Raw genomic sequence first — 6,921 nt, forward strand, 5'->3', positions numbered from 1 at the left:
TAAATCATAGCTCTAATACCATTAAATATAAAACACCGACCCGTATCCGACTTGGATCCGAATCCAAGATGTTACATTAATTTTTCAAAACATTTACTTTATAAATGATATTTGAAATTAGACATAGTTGTGAAATGAAATTTGGTTGGAATCTTTGATCAAAATAAATAATCAGAACGTAGCTTATATTAAAATTAAAAGCTCAATAATTTACATATATATAGAGTGTATATTTACAAAAACGATCAGAGCATATACAATTCAAGCATTTAATTACATGCCAACGATATTTACTATAGCAAAAATAACATTTTGTTTAAATTGCTTATGATCTGATCTGTGATGAAGTTATATTGTCCCAGCTGTCTATCCTTGCTCTTCTTACTTCTTGGATCCTACGTGTGAAATATTCATACGCTAAGTCATTGACTTAGTGAGGCATATATGTATATATGACAAAACGAAACTTGCAACTACATACTTTCATAACTTACATGAAATTTCATATTTCACTTAAACAAGAACATATATGATCATGCATTTAACCACTAATTATATGTCACCTCATGAGATATTATTTCACTTTATATATTTTATCAGCCCATGGTACATTTCTGAGAACTAAAGATATGTGAGTGCATTGAGGTTATGCACAAATGAGGTCACCACAACTCGTACAATTTGCACCGAAGTACTGCTTAGAAAATGCACCAAAGTGCCACATAGAATGTCCCGAAGGACCACATAGATGTCATAGAAAACAGTGTAGAAATGTCCCGAAGGACCGCGTAGAACCCTCGACTCTTGACAAGTCGATTATACCATCAGCTCTCATATCACATACTATGGGCTTTACCATTTATATATTTCACATGTTCACATATTCACACAAATCGTCACATAGACATGTACTCATATAGATCATAATCACATAGCTTGTATCATTTCTCACATAGTCACATAGATCACCGTCATTGAACTTATTTCGCCTTTCCATTTAATCTCATAGGTCATTTATATTAACTCACACAATTACCACACATACATATATTCATATAGATCATGTAGCTCATACAATAACATATGACACATATACCCATATTCATGTACTCATGCACATAAGAGAATTATATCAAACACATGCTTATATTCATGAATTCATTCATTGTAATATGGGAAATAGACTCATCGCAAGTCTCATTTCCATAAAACATGATATACCTAATAGTATGCACTCACCTTGTTCTCACTGGTCAACACTAATCTCTTATCTCTCTCTTGGTAAATCTTATTTTGTCGACTTATCTAAACTTTGCTTTCACTCTGTATCTAGAGGAATATACGATCCATATAAATATCGGAAGTCATTTTACTAAAAAAATCTTGGATAACATAAGTTAAACAAAGTATTAATTTCCAAATTTTAACTTGACTAGTGTCGGTACTTAAGGTACAATACCGATACTTCTCTATGTATGGCATCGATATTGTACTTCGGTATCAATACCTATTCTCGATTCTGGAATTTCATTCTAAAAATAGTACCGATACTTATATATTGGTATCAATACCCATGGTATTGATACTACCACTTCGATATAGATACCTTATGAATGATTTATTAACTTTTATCTTATGGTATCGATATTGTTCATCCAATATCGATACTCATACCCAAATATTGCCTATTTTCACTAGGATGTATCTTTATTGTTCATACAGTACCGATACCCCTTGCCCAGAATATACTCATCTTAACCCAAAAATTTACAAATACTTACCTAAATCTTTTATTTTGTTCTTCTTTTCAACATATTACTTAACTACACTTATCCATAATTACTTATAACCCTTAAACACCACTTAATATCTTATATCTCACTAAAACACTTGGAATCCAAAATTATACCAAACAATCATCATGTCACGAATCCAAATCTAACACTTTAAATTCCTTATTGTATCAATGACAAGTCAATTATAACTTCAAAATCTATTTACTAAATCTTACTTTGTCAACTTATCTGGACTTTGCTTTCACTCGGTATCTAGACGAATATACGATCCATATAAATATCAGAAGTCATTTTACTAAAATAAATCCTGGATAACATAAGTTAAACGAAGTATTAATTTCCAAATTTTAACTTGACTAGTATCGGTACTTAAGGTACAATACTGATACTTCTCTACATATAGTATCGATATTGTACTTCGGTATCGATACCTATTCTCGATTCTAGAATTTCATTATAAAAATGGTACTGTTACTTATATATTGGTATCGATCCCCATGGTATCGATACTACCACTTCGATATAGATACCTTATGAATGATTTATTAACTTTTATCTTATGGTATCGATATTGTTCATCCAATATTGATACTCATACCCAAATATTGCATATTTTTACTATGAAGTATATGTACTGTTCATATAGTATCGATACCCCTTGCCCAGAATACACTCATCCTAGCCCAAAAATTTACCAATGCTTACCTAAATCTTTTATTTTGTTCTTCTTTTCAATATATGACTTAACTACACTTATCCATAATTACTTATAACCCTTAAACACCACTTAATATCTTATATCTCACTAAAACACTTGGAATCCAAAATTATACCAAACAATCATCATGTCACGAATCCAAATCTAACACTTTAAATTCCTTATTCTAGTTAATGACAAGTCAATTATAACTTCAAAATCTATTTGCTAACTCTTTTCCACAAATTCACTTAAAAACCCTTTATGTTCAATCCCCCGTAACTTGATATTCTTTTAGTTTCTACTTCTCTTTAAATTTCCATAACCTTTCCTAATGCTGAAATAATCAAAATCATTAATAAATTGCAAGAAATAATCATATAGAAAAATCTCACCTTAACTATAGAGCTCTCATGGAGAAGAGGAAGAAAAGAGAAGAAAAACTCTAGAGTTCTCTGATATTACTTCTCCCTTATTAACGTATTAATATAAAACACTCCTAATGAATATTTAATTCATTTACTTATCAATTGAATAATATGCCCCTTTATCCTTCTTTCTTTTCTATTCACTCCTACACAAAGAATTTTCAATTAAGACCCTAAACTTTTTAAATTTTTTATAATCAGACACAATTTCCAAAATCTTACAATTTAGTCACTAACCTGGTTTTTGGGATGCTACAACATTCCATTCACATAGCATCACATACATGTAAATAAATAAATGTGACATAGTATGGTCTTATCCTAAACTAAAGAATGAACCTAAGTAACAAACATCTTCATGAAATCACCTTGGATCATCTTCTAATTCCTCCATCACCATGGTTGAATAAGTATTGTCTTCTTGTTTTGTTACAATTAAAAACTAAACGACACACAGACTGTTATTACATTCAACAAAACGATACGCAAGTCGTATTTAAATTACAATAAATAAAACACATGTAGGTTGTATTTAAAAATTTACAACCCTTATAAAATAATCTAAATGTCATACTATGCATCATACCATAGAATACTTTAAACATAATCATCAAGAAACACATATCACATACATATTGCACAAAGAGTACGAGCGATATTAAGACATGTTCTTTAAGCCAATTAATCTTATAATGTGCTTCCTAGATTCAAACCTTATGCGGACTTTATTGGCGACTAGTCCTAAAAATTTTAATTTTATTGATCTCATCAGTAAATATGTAAACAAATCAAAAGCCAATTTAATCACATTAGACAGTGTAATCGCATTACACATAAGGCTTATACAGAAACAACTGTAAATCACTATTGGTACATTTGTACTGTCATGATCTAATCATACAATTAAACACTTTAATCGCATAACAGTATTGTAATTCCTAATCAAATTAACGAATCATATCAAAAATAGATTTAACGCATAAACACCTCAAGTCAGATTATTATTATCGTTCGTGCAAACCCTAATATCATACATCTAAGAATGCATATTATAACAATCATACACAATACACACAATTAATATGAACATGTAAAATGCTTTGATACCACTAAAAGGAAATCAGGGCAAAGAAAACGATGAACATTCAAAAATTACATTGGGAAATCCTAGGATCTCATGCCTATCATACTAGTTGTTATAAAATAAAGTCGTGGGATTACCTTAATCTCTTGTTTGAAAATCATATTGTATTATCTCTGATTCTCTTTAGATCTTTAAAGTGCAGCATTTCTAAAAGGCGACCACCCTTCTACAAGTATTCACAATCGAATGAGCGATAAATGGTAATAGAATTCTAATTCTAAATCGTTTTCTCAAAAAATTGTTTTCGTGTGTTTTTTTATTATGGACGGTTATAGAAGATTAACCTTTAACCCTACTCATATATCACACACAAACACATATATATATAAATTAATTAGGGTTAATTAATCTCTCATTTTAAAATTATATTTAATTTAAAACTCTTTTAAATTAAATGATAACATAATTATTATTTAAAACTCTTTTAAATTAAATGATAACATAATTATTATTTATCTAAAACACTTTTAAATAAATAATAATAGCATATTTCTTATCTGATGAGAAAATCAAATTAATCCAAATCCTACTATATTATTTAACTATATTATTCATTTAATATTCAAGAAATAATAATAAACAAAATATTATATTTAAAGAATACAAATTTAACTTATTTAAATCCAAATAATAAATAATATATTATTATAATATAATTTAAAATAATCTCATTGTCTTAAATTATCATTTATAGTAATAATCACTACCATTCTTATCCATTCTAAGTGTGCGACTCTATAGGTTCATTAATGTTGGCAGTAGATAAAATCACATTTGATCGTACAAGTCATAAGTGGCCTCCAGCAAGACATTATGACTACATAAATTAAATGAAAAGCTCATGATCTGAGACAACCTTAATACATCTTATGTCATAATACTTTTAACTCACGATATCTTAATAGAATATAAGACATGAAAATCGTCCACCTTATATCACTCTATCTTCAATTTCTCGATAACCAATTAAACTGATTAAATAAATGATATTGATCTCTATCAACTCATTTAAGTACAACCATGCATTTTTCAGTATCAATCATCGAGGGGCCTTGAGATATCTCTCTTACGATAAAAGGGATAAATTCCATCTTAATCACTCACATCCACTACATGTCATGTTCAAGCATAACCTTTATAATTGTCTGATTAGCGATAATGTTTGATTAAGTCAAAACAGAATAATCATCATGTTGAGAAGTATAATAATTTCAGGTCTAAGGATATAATGACAAAACTGTTTTGAAATTAATATAAAACTTTAATCCATGTATTAATCTCAAAATGAGTTGGTCCAATAATAGTTCTCAAAAAATGCATATGAATTTGATTTGAATCTCATTCACATATTCATCTCATTAATATCTATCAAAGTTCATACCAATCTTATTTTCTTATTGTTCCCACAATAATAATTGATTAGAGATAATTAGAATAATTAACAATATTATTCAAGGATATTATAATAAAACTACACGCAAATGATAATAATAAAATCCAAAAATCAAAATATAATGTCCATACAATATGCCTAGGGGGCACTAATGCTAACAACACAGTCTTTGAAGTTATAAAATTATATTTAGAACATATTTACAAACCCCATGGTCCTCTTAAGATTGCTATTTCTGATCGAGACAGATCGTTTATTAGTCTATTTTTGCAAGAATTGATGAAATAGTTTGGTACCATTACCATATTCAGTACTGTCTACCACCTAGAAATAGATGGTCAGACAGAGCACTTGAACCAATGTCTCAAGGAATATCTCATATGTAAGTGCTTCGAGAAACCGACCACTTGGGCTAAGTGGGTTGCCCAGGCTGAATAGTGGTATAATACAAATTACCACACAACTCTGAGTATTACCGCTTTCGAGACACTCTATGGATACATGCCACCTAGTCAGAAGAAACTAGGGTGGGCAATGTAAGAAATGACCCAGAACAGACAATATTCGAATGAGTTATTGAAGGAACAATTATATAGAGAAAGCAACAGGATGAAACAAATAGCAAATTATAAATGCACAGATAGAGAAGTTAATGAAGGGGACAAAGTGTACCTAAAGCTCCAACTGTATAAGCAAATCTCCATAGCCCTCAGAAAGAACTTGAAATTAGTTGCTCGTTACTATGGACCCTACAAAATTCAAAAACGGATTGGTAAAATAGCCCACAAACTCGAATTACCAGCAACATTGAAGATCCATCCAATTTTTCATGTTAGTCTCCTCAAGAAAAAAAATGAGGTGTGCTGAAGGTTTATCCTCCCATGGTTTTGGATAAAAGGATCGTCAAGAGAAAGAATCGTGCAATGACCCAGCTTTTAATACAGTGGACAAACATGGGAGCAGAAAACGTTACCTAAGTAAATTTCTCGGTGTTGAGGAACAGTTCCCCGATTTTGATCATTGGGAACAAGGATCATCTGGTGGAGGGGTATTGTTACGAGGGGAGACGAATTAGGGTTTATGAAAATGAATTGGGAATCGATAGAGAAGGGTTAGGGCTTTTTCGAAATTGGAAATTGAAAAGGGAGAAAATGTAATCGGGTGAACCAGGTGGTTATGAAACAATGACCAAACCTGATCTAGATAGCCAAGTGGGTCAAGATGGGAACTCATTCACAAGCCCAATGCTAGCAGATAAGTGCACACTTACTTATTAAACATTACTTTTTCTTATTTCATTCACCACACTTTCAATTTTTTTAATTTGTTCACTGAACTTTAGACATTAAATTTTTTTGTCACTTTGTCATTAATCTTGTACCAGTGTTATGATGTGGTAATTAACATTAAAACGACATAGTTTTGGATCTTATAAAAAATTAAATTTATACCAAAACGATGTA

General features: G+C 30.2%; 1 long non-coding RNA gene across 2 annotated transcripts; it reads right to left on the reverse strand.

The window, feature by feature from the left end:
- Nucleotides 1–332: 332 nt before the first annotated feature.
- On the reverse strand, nucleotides 333–6,626 carry LOC120127140. Of its 2 annotated transcripts, none has more exons than XR_005516512.1 (3): nucleotides 6,432–6,626; nucleotides 6,131–6,207; nucleotides 333–395 (listed from the first exon to the last, which is right to left on the reverse strand). It is a non-coding gene; the product is annotated as an uncharacterized LOC120127140 (long non-coding RNA). The 2 variants fall into 2 exon arrangements; XR_005516511.1 differs by lacking the exon at nucleotides 333–395 and adding an exon at nucleotides 5,612–5,980.
- Nucleotides 6,627–6,921: the final 295 nt, after the last annotated feature.

Source organism: Hibiscus syriacus, unplaced genomic scaffold (genome assembly GCF_006381635.1).
Source record: "Hibiscus syriacus cultivar Baekdansim isolate YM2019G1 unplaced genomic scaffold, ASM638163v2 tig00001478_pilon, whole genome shotgun sequence".
NCBI classification, from domain to species: Eukaryota; Viridiplantae; Streptophyta; class Magnoliopsida; order Malvales; family Malvaceae; genus Hibiscus; species Hibiscus syriacus.